The following is a 13,347-nucleotide window of genomic DNA, read 5'->3' on the forward strand; positions in this document are numbered from 1 at the left end:
GAGGATTGAGGATTGAGTATAGAGGATTGAGGAATGAGTATTGAAGATTGTGTATTCATGACTGAGGATTGAGTATTGAGGATTGAAGATTGAGGATTGGGGATTGTGGATTGAGGATGGAGGATGAGGGCTGATGGTTGAGGAAGAGGTTTGGGTATTGAATCCTGAGAATTCTGGATATTCTATTGACTATTGAGAATTGAGGATTGATGGCTGAGTATTGAGGACTGAGGGTAGAGCGTTGAAGATTGAGTATTGAGGATTCAGAATTGAGGATTGAGGACTGAGGACTGAGGATTGAAGATTGAGTATTGATGATTGAAGATTGAGGATTGAGGATTGAGGATTGAGGATTGAATATTCAGGATTGAAGATTGACGATTGAGGATTGAGGACTGAGGATTGAGAATTGAGGACTGAGGATTGGAGATTGAGGATTGAGGATTGACGTTTGAGGATTGAGGATGAGGGCTGAGGGTTGAGGACTGAGGATTGAGGACTGAGGACTGAGGATTGAGGATTGAGAATTGAGAATTGAGGATTGAGGATTGAATATTCGGGATTGAAGATTGACGATTGAGGATTGAGGATTGAGGATTGAGAATTGAGGACTGAGGATTGAAGATTGAGTGTTGAGGATTGAAAGTTGAGGATTGAGGATTGAGGATTGAGGATTGAGGATTGAAGGTTGAGGATAGGGCACTGAGTGTTGAGCGTTGAGTGACGAGAATTGATGTTTGTGGATAGAGATTTGAACATTGCAGATAGAGTATTGAGTATTGAAAGCTGTGAATTGAGGATATTCTATTGAGGATTGAGGATTGACAACAGATTGTTGAGGACAGGGGGCTGAAGATTGAGGATTCAGGTTTGAGGATTCAGGATTGAGGTTTGAGGACTGAGGATTGAGGACTGAGGATTGAGGATTGAGGATTGGGGACTGAGGATTGAGGATTGAGGTTTGAGTATTGAATCCTGCGAATTCAGGATATTCTATTGGGTATTGAGGATTGAGGATTGATGGCTGAGTATTGAGGACTGAGGATTGAGGGTTGAAGGTTGAGTATTGAGGATTCAGAATTGAGGATTGAGGACTGAGGATTGAGGATTGAGGATTAAGTATTGAGGATTGAAGATTGAGAATTGAGAATTGAGGATTGAACATTGAGGACTGAGTGTTGAGGGTTGAGAGATGAGGATTGATGTTTGTGGATAGAGATTTGAAGATTGCAGATTGAGTATTGAGTATTGAAAACTGTGAATTGAGGATATTCTATTGAGGATTGAGGATTGACAACTGATTGTTGAGGACTGAGGGCTGAAGATTGAGGATTCAGGATTGAGGATACAGAATTGAGGTTTGAGGACTGAGGATTGAGGATTGAGGATTGAATATTGAATATTGATGATTGAAGATTGAGTATTGAGTATTGAGGGTTGTGGATTGAGGACGAGGACTGAGGGTTGACTATTGATGTTTGAGGTCTGAGGATTGAGGATTGAGGATTGAGGATTGAGGGCTGACGATTGACGACTAAGTATTGAAGATTGAGTATTGATGACTGAGGATTGAGGATTGAGGATTGAGGATTGAGTATTGAGGATTGAAGATTGAGTATTGAGGATTCAGAATTGAGGATAGTGGACTAAGGATTGACGATTGAAGATTGAGTATTGAGGATTGAAGATTGAGGATTGAGGATTGAGGATTGAGGATTGAGGATGAGGTCTGAGGGTTGAGGATTGAGGCTTGGGGACTGACGACTGAGGATTGAGGATTGAGGATTGAGGACTGAGGATTGAGGATTGAAGGTTGAGTATTGAGGATTGAAGATTGAGGATTGAAGATTGAGGATTGAGGATTGAGGATGGGGGCTGAGGGATGAGGACTGAGGATTGAGGACTGAGGACTGAAGATTGAGGATTGAGAATTGAGGATTGCGGATTGAGGATTGAAGATTGAGGATTGGGTATTGAGGATTGAAGAATGAGGGTTGAGGGTTGAGGATTGAGGATTGAGTATTGAGGATTGAATATTCAGGATTGAAGATTGACGATTGAGGATTGAGGATTGAGGATTGAGGATTGAGGGTTGAGGATTGAAGACTGAGGATTGGGGACTGAGGATTGAGGATTGAGGTTTGAGTATTGAATCCCGCGAATTCAGGATATTCTATTGAGTATTGAGAATTGAGGATTGATGGCTGAGTATTGAGGACTGAGGATTGAGGGTTGAAGGTTGAGTATTGAGGATTCAGAATTGAGGATTGAGGACTGAGGATTGAGGATTGAAGATTGAGGATTGAGGATTGAGAATTGAGGATTGAGTATTGAGGACTGAGGATTGCAGATTGAGTATTGAGGATTGAAGATTGAGGATTGAGGATTGGGGATTAAGGATTGAGGATTGAGAATTGAGGACTGAAGATTGAGTATTGAGGATTGGAGATTGAGTATTGATGACTGAGGATTGAGGATTGAGGATTGAGGATTGAGTATTGAGGATTGAAGATTGAGTATTGAGGATTCAGAATTGAGGATAGTGGACTAAGGATTGACGATTGAAGATTGAGTATTGAGGATTGAAGATTGAGGATTGAGGATTGAGGATTGAGGATTGAGGATGAGGTCAGAGGGTTGAGGATTGAGGCTTGGGGACTGACGACTGAGGATTGAGGATTGAGGATTGAAGGTTGAGAATTGAGGATTGAAGATTGAGGATTGAAGATTGAGGATTGAGGATTGAGGATGGGGGCTGAGGGATGAGGACTGAGGATTGAGGACTGAGGACTGAAGATTGAGGATTGAGAATTGAGGATTGCGGATTGAGGATTGAAGATTGAGGATTGGGTATTGAGGATTGAAGAATGAGGGTTGAGGGTTGAGGATTGAGGATTGAGTATTGAGGATTGAATATTCAGGATTGAAGATTGACGATTGAGGATTGAGGATTGAGGATTGAGGTTTGAGGGTTGAGGATTGAAGACTGAGGATTGGGGACTGAGGATTGAGGATTGAGGTTTGAGTATTGAATCCCGCGAATTCAGGATATTCTATTGAGTATTGAGAATTGAGGATTGATGGCTGAGTATTGAGGACTGAGGATTGAGGGTTGAAGGTTGAGTATTGAGGATTCAGAATTGAGGATTGAGGACTGAGGTTTGAGGATTGAAGATTGAGGATTGAGGATTGAGAATTGAGGATTGAGTATTGAGGACTGAGGATTGAAGATTGAGTATTGAGGATTGAAGATTGAGGATTGAGGATTGGGGATTAAGGATTGAGGATTGAGAATTGAGGACTGAAGATTGAGTATTGAGGATTGAAGATTGAGGATGGAGGATTGTGGATTGAGGATTGAGGATTGAAGATTGAGGATTGGGGATTGTGGATTGACGATTGAGGATTGGGGATTGAGGATTGAGGATAGAGGATTGAGGATTGAGTATTGAAGATTGAGTATTCATGACTGAGGATTGATGACTGAGGATTGAGTATTGAAGATTGAAGATTGAGGATTGGGGATTGAGGATTGACGATTGAGTATTGAGGACTGAGGATTGAGGATAGAGGATTGAGGATTGAGTATTGAAGATTGAGTATTCATGACTGAGGATTGAGGATTGAGGATTGAGGATTGAGGATTGAGGATTGAGGATTGGGGATTGAGGATTGACGGCTGAGTATTGAGGATTGAGGACTGAGGATTGAGGATTGAGTATAGAGGATTGAGGAATGAGTATTGAAGATTGAGTGTTCATGACTGAGGATTGAGTATTGAGGATTGAAGATTGAGGATTGGGGATTGTGGATTGAGGATGGAGGATGAGGGCTGATGGTTGAGGAAGAGGTTTGGGTATTGAATCCTGAGAATTCTGGATATTCTATTGACTATTGAGAATTGAGGATTGATGGCTGAGTATTGAGGACTGAGGGTAGAGCGTTGAAGATTGAGTATTGAGGATTCAGAATTGAGGATTGAGGACTGAGGACTGAGGATTGAAGATTGAGTATTGATGATTGAAGATTGAGGATTGAGGATTGAGGATTGAGGATTGAATATTCAGGATTGAAGATTGACGATTGAGGATTGAGGACTGAGGATTGAGAATTGAGGACTGAGGATTGGAGATTGAGGATTGAGGATTGACGTTTGAGGATTGAGGATGAGGGCTGAGGGTTGAGGACTGAGGATTGAGGACTGAGGACTGAGGATTGAGGATTGAGAATTGAGGATTGAGGATTGAATATTCGGGATTGAAGATTGACGATTGAGGATTGAGGATTGAGGATTGAGAATTGAGGACTGAGGATTGAAGATTGAGTGTTGAGGATTGAAAGTTGAGGATTGAGGATTGAGGATTGAGGATTGAGGATTGAAGGTTGAGGATAGGGCACTGAGTGTTGAGCGTTGAGTGACGAGAATTGATGTTTGTGGATAGAGATTTGAACATTGCAGATAGAGTATTGAGTATTGAAAGCTGTGAATTGAGGATATTCTATTGAGGATTGAGGATTGACAACAGATTGTTGAGGACAGGGGGCTGAAGATTGAGGATTCAGGTTTGAGGATTCAGGATTGAGGTTTGAGGACTGAGGATTGAGGACTGAGGATTGAGGATTGAGGATTGGGGACTGAGGATTGAGGATTGAGGTTTGAGTATTGAATCCTGCGAATTCAGGATATTCTATTGGGTATTGAGGATTGAGGATTGATGGCTGAGTATTGAGGACTGAGTATTGAGGGTTGAAGGTTGAGTATTGAGGATTCAGAATTGAGGATTGAGGACTGAGGATTGAGGATTGAGGATTAAGTATTGAGGATTGAAGATTGAGAATTGAGAATTGAGGATTGAACATTGAGGACTGAGTGTTGAGGGTTGAGAGATGAGGATTGATGTTTGTGGATAGAGATTTGAAGATTGCAGATTGAGTATTGAGTATTGAAAACTGTGAATTGAGGATATTCTATTGAGGATTGAGGATTGACAACTGATTGTTGAGGACTGAGGGCTGAAGATTGAGGATTCAGGATTGAGGATACAGAATTGAGGTTTGAGGACTGAGGATTGAGGATTGAGGATTGAATATTGAATATTGATGATTGAAGATTGAGTATTGAGTATTGAGGGTTGTGGATTGAGGCCGAGGACTGAGGGTTGACTATTGATGTTTGAGGTCTGAGGATTGAGGATTGAGGATTGAGGATTGAGGGCTGACGATTGACGACTAAGTATTGAAGATTGAGTATTGATGACTGAGGATTGAGGATTGAGGATTGAGGATTGAGTATTGAGGATTGAAGATTGAGTATTGAGGATTCAGAATTGAGGATAGTGGACTAAGGATTGACGATTGAAGATTGAGTATTGAGGATTGAAGATTGAGGATTGAGGATTGAGGATTGAGGATTGAGGATGAGGTCTGAGGGTTGAGGATTGAGGCTTGGGGACTGACGACTGAGGATTGAGGATTGAGGATTGAGGACTGAGGATTGAGGATTGAAGGTTGAGTATTGAGGATTGAAGATTGAGGATTGAAGATTGAGGATTGAGGATTGAGGATGGGGGCTGAGGGATGAGGACTGAGGATTGAGGACTGAGGACTGAAGATTGAGGATTGAGAATTGAGGATTGCGGATTGAGGATTGAAGATTGAGGATTGGGTATTGAGGATTGAAGAATGAGGGATGAGGTTTGAGGATTGAGGATTGAGTATTGAGGATTGAATATTCAGGATTGAAGATTGACGATTGAGGATTGAGTATTGAGGATTGAGGATTGAGGGTTGAGGATTGAAGACTGAGGATTGGGGACTGAGGATTGAGGATTGAGGTTTGAGTATTGAATCCCGCGAATTCAGGATATTCTATTGAGTATTGAGAATTGAGGATTGATGGCTGAGTATTGAGGACTGAGGATTGAGGGTTGAAGGTTGAGTATTGAGGATTCAGAATTGAGGATTGAGGACTGAGGATTGAGGATTGAAGATTGAGGATTGAGGATTGAGAATTGAGGATTGAGTATTGAGGACTGAGGATTGAAGATTGAGTATTGAGGATTGAAGATTGAGGATTGAGGATTGGGGATTAAGGATTGAGGATTGAGAATTGAGGACTGAAGATTGAGTATTGAGGATTGAAGATTGAGTATTGATGACTGAGGATTGAGGATTGAGGATTGAGGATTGAGTATTGAGGATTGAAGATTGAGTATTGAGGATTCAGAATTGAGGATAGTGGACTAAGGATTGACGATTGAAGATTGAGTATTGAGGATTGAAGATTGAGGATTGAGGATTGAGGATTGAGGATTGAGGATGAGGTCTGAGGGTTGAGGATTGAGGCTTGGGGACTGACGACTGAGGATTGAGGATTGAGGATTGAGGACTGAGGATTGAGGATTGAAGGTTGAGTATTGAGGATTGAAGATTGAGGATTGAAGATTGAGGATTGAGGATTGAGGATGGGGGCTGAGGGATGAGGACTGAGGATTGAGGACTGAGGACTGAAGATTGAGGATTGAGAATTGAGGATTGCGGATTGAGGATTGAAGATTGAGGATTGGGTATTGAGGATTGAAGAATGAGGGTTGAGTGTTGAGGATTGAGGATTGAGTATTGAGGATTGAATATTCAGGATTGAAGATTGACGATTGAGGATTGAGGATTGAGGATTGAGGATTGAGGGTTGAGGATTGAAGACTGAGGATTGGGGACTGAGGATTGAGGATTGAGGTTTGAGTATTGAATCCCGCGAATTCAGGATATTCTATTGAGTATTGAGAATTGAGGATTGATGGCTGAGTATTGAGGACTGAGGATTGAGGGTTGAAGGTTGAGTATTGAGGATTCAGAATTGAGGATTGAGGACTGAGGATTGAGGATTGAAGATTGAGGATTGAGGATTGAGAATTGAGGATTGAGTATTGAGGACTGAGGATTGAAGATTGAGTATTGAGGATTGAAGATTGAGGATTGAGGATTGGGGATTAAGGATTGAGGATTGAGAATTGAGGACTGAAGATTGAGTATTGAGGATTGAAGATTGAGTATTGATGACTGAGGATTGAGGATTGAGGATTGAGGATTGAGTATTGAGGATTGAAGATTGAGTATTGAGGATTCAGAATTGAGGATAGTGGACTAAGGATTGACGATTGAAGATTGAGTATTGAGGATTGAAGATTGAGGATTGAGGATTGAGGATTGAGGATTGAGGATGAGGTCTGAGGGTTGAGGATTGAGGCTTGGGGACTGACGACTGAGGATTGAGGATTGAGGATTGAGGACTGAGGATTGAGGATTGAAGGTTGAGTATTGAGGATTGAAGATTGAGGATTGAAGATTGAGGATTGAGGATTGAGGATGGGGGCTGAGGGATGAGGACTGAGGATTGAGGACTGAGGACTGAAGATTGAGGATTGAGAATTGAGGATTGCGGATTGAGGATTGAAGATTGAGGATTGGGTATTGAGGATTGAAGAATGAGGGTTGAGGGTTGAGGATTGAGGATTGAGTATTGAGGATTGAATATTCAGGATTGAAGATTGACGATTGGGGATTGAGGATTGAGGATTGAGGTTTGAGGGTTGAGGATTGAAGACTGAGGATTGGGGACTGAGGATTGAGGATTGAGGTTTGAGTATTGAATCCCGCGAATTCAGGATATTCTATTGAGTATTGAGAATTGAGGATTGATGGCTGAGTATTGAGGACTGAGGATTGAGGGTTGAAGGTTGAGTATTGAGGATTCAGAATTGAGGATTGAGGACTGAGGTTTGAGGATTGAAGATTGAGGATTGAGGATTGAGAATTGAGGATTGAGTATTGAGGACTGAGGATTGAAGATTGAGTATTGAGGATTGAAGATTGAGGATTGAGGATTGAGGATTGGGGATTAAGGATTGAGGATTGAGAATTGAGGACTGAAGATTGAGTATTGAGGATTGAAGATTGAGGATGGAGGATTGAGGATTGAGGATTGAGGATTGAAGATTGAGGATTGGGGATTGAGGATTGACGATTGAGGATTGGGGATTGAGGATTGAGGATAGAGGATTGAGGATTGAGTATTGAAGATTGAGTATTCATGACTGAGGATTGATGACTGAGGATTGAGTATTGAAGATTGAAGATTGAGGATTGGGGATTGAGGATTGACGATTGAGTATTGAGGACTGAGGATTGAGGATAGAGGATTGAGGATTGAGTATTGAAGATTGAGTATTCATGACTGAGGACTGAGGATTGAGGATTGAGGATTGAGGATTGAGGATTGAGGATTGGGGATTGAGGATTGACGGCTGAGTATTGAGGATTGAGGACTGAGGATTGAGGATTGAGTATAGAGGATTGAGGAATGAGTATTGAAGATTGAGTATTCATGACTGAGGATTGAGTATTGAGGATTGAAGATTGAGGATTGGGGATTGTGGATTGAGGATGGAGGATGAGGGCTGATGGTTGAGGAAGAGGTTTGGGTATTGAATCCTGAGAATTCTGGATATTCTATTGACTATTGAGAATTGAGGATTGATGGTTGAGTATTGAGGACTGAGGGTAGAGCGTTGAAGATTGAGTATTGAGGATTCAGAATTGAGGATTGAGGACTGAGGACTGAGGATTGAAGATTGAGTATTGATGATTGAAGATTGAGGATTGAGGATTGAGGATTGAGGATTGAATATTCAGGATTGAAAATTGACGATTGAGGATTGAGGACTGAGGATTGAGAATTGAGGACTGAGGATTGGAGATTGAGGATTGAGGATTGACGTTTGAGGATTGAGGATGAGGGCTGAGGGTTGAGGACTGAGGATTGAGGACTGAGGACTGAGGATTGAGGATTGAGAATTGAGGATTGAGGATTGAATATTCGGGATTGAAGATTGACGATTGAGGATTGAGGATTGAGGATTGAGAATTGAGGACTGAGGATTGAAGATTGAGTGTTGAGGATTGAAAGTTGAGGATTGAGGATTGAGGATTGAGGATTGAGGATTGAAGGTTGAGGATAGGGCACTGAGTGTTGAGCGTTGAGTGACGAGAATTGATGTTTGTGGATAGAGATTTGAACATTGCAGATAGAGTATTGAGTATTGAAAGCTGTGAATTGAGGATATTCTATTGAGGATTGAGGAATGACAACTGATTGTTGAGGACAGGGGGCTGAAGATTGAGGATTCAGGTTTGAGGATTCAGGATTGAGGTTTGAGGACCGAGGATTGAGGACTGAGGATTGAGGATTGAGGATTGAATATTGAATATTGATGATTGAAGATTGAGGATTGAGTATTGAGGGTTGTGGATTGAGGACGAGGACTGAGGGTTGAGTATTGATGTTTGAGGTCTGAGGATTGAGGGTTGATGATTGAGAAATGAGGATTGAGGATTGAGGACTGAGGATTGAAGATTGAGTATTGAGGATTGAAGATTGAGGATTGAGGATCGGGGATTAAGGATTGAGGATTGGGAATTGAGGAGTGATGATTGAGTATTGAGTTTTGAAGATTGAGGTTTGAGGATTGAGGATTGAGGATTGAGGATTGAAGATTGAGGATTGGGAATTGAGGATTGACGATTGAGGATTGAGGACTGAGGATTGAGGATTGAGGATTGAGGATTGAGTATTGAAGATTGAGGATTGATGATTGAGGATTGAGGATTGAGGGTTGAGGATTGAGTACTGAGGATTGAGGATTGGGTATTGAGGATTGAATATTCAGGATTGAAGGTTGACGATTGAGGATTGAGGATTGAGGATTGATTATTGAGGATTGAGGGTGAGGGCTGAGGATCGAGGATGGAGGATGAGGGCTGAGGGTTTAGGATTGAGGTTTGAAAATTGAATCCTGCGAATTCAGGATATTCTATTGTGTATTGGGAATTCAGTTTTGATGGTTGAGTATTGAGGACTGAGAATAGAGGATTGAGGATAGAGTATTGAAGATTGAGAATTGAGAATTGAGGATGAGGACTGAGGGTTGAGGATTGAGGTTTGAGGAACGAGGATTGAGGATTGAGGATTGAGGACTGGAAATTGACGATTGAGTATTGAAGATTGAGGATTGATGCCTGAGGATTGAGGATTGAGGATTGAGGATTGAGTATTGTGGATTGAAGATTGAGTATTGAGGATTGAATATTGAGGATTGTGGATTGAGGATTGAGGTTTGAGAATGAGGGCTGAGGGTTGAGGATTGAGGTTTGAGTATCGAATCCTGAGAATTCAGGATATTCCATTGGGTATTGAGAACTGAGGATTGATGGTTGAGTATTGAGTATTGAGGATTGAGGATTGAGGATTGAGTATTGAAGTTTGAGGATTGTTGATTTAGGATTGAGTATTCAGAATTGAGGATTGATGGTCGAGTATTGAGGACTGAGGATTGAGGGTTGAAGATTGAGTATTGAGGATTCAGAATTGAGGATTGAGGACTGAGGATTGAGGATTGAAGATTGAGTATTGAGGATTGAAGATTGAGGATTGAGGATTGAGGATTGAGGATTGAGGATGAGGTCTGAGGGTTGAGGATTGAGGTTTGGGGACTGAGGACTGAGGACTGAGGATTGAAGATTGAGGATTGAGGATTGAGGATTGAAGATTAAGGATTGGGGACTGAGGATTGAAGATTGAGGATTGAGGATTGAGGATTGAGGATTGAGGATTGAGGATTGAAGATTCAGTATTGAGGATTGAAGATTGAGAATTGAGGATTGAGGATTGAACATTGAGGAATGAGTGTTGAGGGTTGAGTGATGAGAACTGATATTTGTGGATAGAGATTTGAAGGTTGAGGATTGAGGATTGAGGATTGAGGATTGAGGATGAGGGCTGAGGGTTGAGGACTGAGGATTGAGGATTGAGAATTGAGGATTGAGGATTGAGGATTGAAGATTGAGGATTGGGTATTAAGGATTGAAGAATGAGGGTTGAGGATTGAGTATTGAGGATTGTGGATTGAAGATTGAATATTCAGGATTGAACATTGAGGATTGAGGATTGAGGATTTAGGATTGAGGATTGAGGATTGGGGACTGAGGACTGAGGATTGAGGTTTGAGTATTGAATCCTGCGAATTCAGGATATTCTATTGGGTATTGAGGATTGAGTATTGATGGCTGAGTATTGAGGACTGAGGATTGAGGGTTGAAGGTTGACTATTGATGATTCAGAATTGAGGATTGAGGACTGAGGATTGAGGATTGAAGGTTGAGTGTTGAGGATTGAAGATTGAGGATTGAGTATTGAGGATTGAGAATTGAGGATGAGTTCTGAGGTTTGAGGATTGAGGATTGGGGACTGAGGACTGAGGGCTGAGGATTGAGGATTGAGGACTGAGAATAGAGGATTGAGGATTCAGTATTGAAGATTGAGTATTCATGACTGAGGATTGAGGAATGAGGATAGAGGATTGAGGATTGAGTATTGAAGATTGAGTATTCATGACTGAGGATTGAGGATTGAGGACTGAGGATTGAGGATTGAGGATTGAGGATTGAGGATTGGGGATTGAGTATTGACGGTTGAGGATTGAGGATTGAGGACTGAGGATTGAGGACTGAGTATTGAGGATTGAGGATTGATGTTTGAGTATTGAGGATTGAAGATTGAGTATTGAGGATTGGGGATTAATGATTGAGGATTGGGAATTGAGGAGTGATGATTGAGTATTGAGGATTGAAGATTGAGGATTGAGTATTGAGGATTGAGGATTGAGGATGAGGTCTGAGGGTTGAGGATTGAGGTTTGGGGACTGAGGACTGAGGATAGAGGATTGAGGATTGAGGACTGAGGATTGAACGATGAGTATTCAGGATTGAAGATTAAGGATTGATAATTGAGGATCGAGGGTTGAGGATGAGGGCTAAGGGTTGAGGGCTGAGGATTGAGGACTGAGGACTGAGGACTGAGGATTGAGGATTGAGAATTGAGGATTGAGGATTGAGGATTGATGATTGAGCATTTGGTATTGAGGATTGAAGAATGAGGGTTGAGGATTGAGGATTGAGGATTGAGGATTGAGGATTGAGGATGGAGGATGAGGGCTGATGTTTGAGGATTGAGGTTTGAGTATAGAATCCTGAGAATTCTGGATATTCTATTGAGTATTGAGAATTGAGGATTGATGGTTGAGTATTGAGGACTGAGGACCGAGGATTGAGGATTGAGAATTGAGGATTGAGGATTGAGGATTGAAGATTGAGGATTGGGTTTTGAGGATTGAAGAATGAGGGTTGAGGATTGAGGATTGAGGATTGAGTATTGAGGATTGAATATTCAGGATTGAAGATTGACGATTGAGGATTGAGGATTGAGGATTGAGGATTGAGGATGGGGGCTGAGGGTTGAGGACTGAGGATTGAGGACTGAGGACTGAAGATTGAGGATTGAGAATTGAGGATTGCGGATTGAGGATTGAAGATTGAGGATTGGGTATTGAGGATTGAAGAATGAGGGTTGAGGGTTGAGGATTGAGGATTGAGTATTGAGGATTGAATATTCAGGATTGAAGATTGACGATTGAGGATTGAGGATTGAGGATTGAGGATTGAGGATTGAGGAATGAGGATTGAGGATTGAAATTGAGTATTGAGGATTGAAGATTGAGGATTGAGGATTGAGGATTGAGGGTTGAGGATGAGGTCTGAGGTTTTGATGATTGAGGTTTGGGGACTGAGGACTGAGGATTGAGGATCGAGGATTGAGGATTGAGGATTGAGGATTGAAGATTGAGGATTGAGGATTGAGGATTGAGGATGGAGGATGAGGGCTGAGGATTGATGATTGAGGTTTGAGTATTGAATCCTGAGAATTCAGGATATTCTATTGAGTATTGAAGAATTGAGGATTGATGGTCGAGTATTGAGGATAGAGGATTGAGGATTGAGGACTGAGTATTGAAGATTGAGGATTGATGGTTGAGGATTGAGGATTGAGGATTGAGGATTGAGGATTGAGGATTGAGGATTGAGGAATGACGATTGAGGATTTGGGACTGAGGATTGAAGATTGAGGATTGAGGATTGAGGATTGAGGACTGAGGATTGAGGATTGAAGATTCAGTATTGAGGATTGAAGATTGAGAATTGAGAATTGAGGATTGAACATGAAGGACTGAGTGTTGAGGGTTGAGAGATGAGAATTGATGTTTGTGGATAGAGATTTGAAGATTGCAGATTCAGTATTGAGTACTGAAAACTGTGAATTGAGGATATTCTATTGAGGATTGAGGATTGACAACTGATTGTTGAGGACTGGGGGCTGACGATTGAGTATTCAGGTTTGAGGATTCAGGATTGAGGTTTGAGGACTGATGATTAAGGACTGAGGATTGAGGATTGAGG

The sequence above is a fragment of the Calliopsis andreniformis genome, unplaced genomic scaffold (genome assembly GCF_051401765.1).
Source record: "Calliopsis andreniformis isolate RMS-2024a unplaced genomic scaffold, iyCalAndr_principal scaffold0047, whole genome shotgun sequence".
In the NCBI taxonomy this organism is placed as follows: domain Eukaryota; kingdom Metazoa; phylum Arthropoda; class Insecta; order Hymenoptera; family Andrenidae; genus Calliopsis; species Calliopsis andreniformis.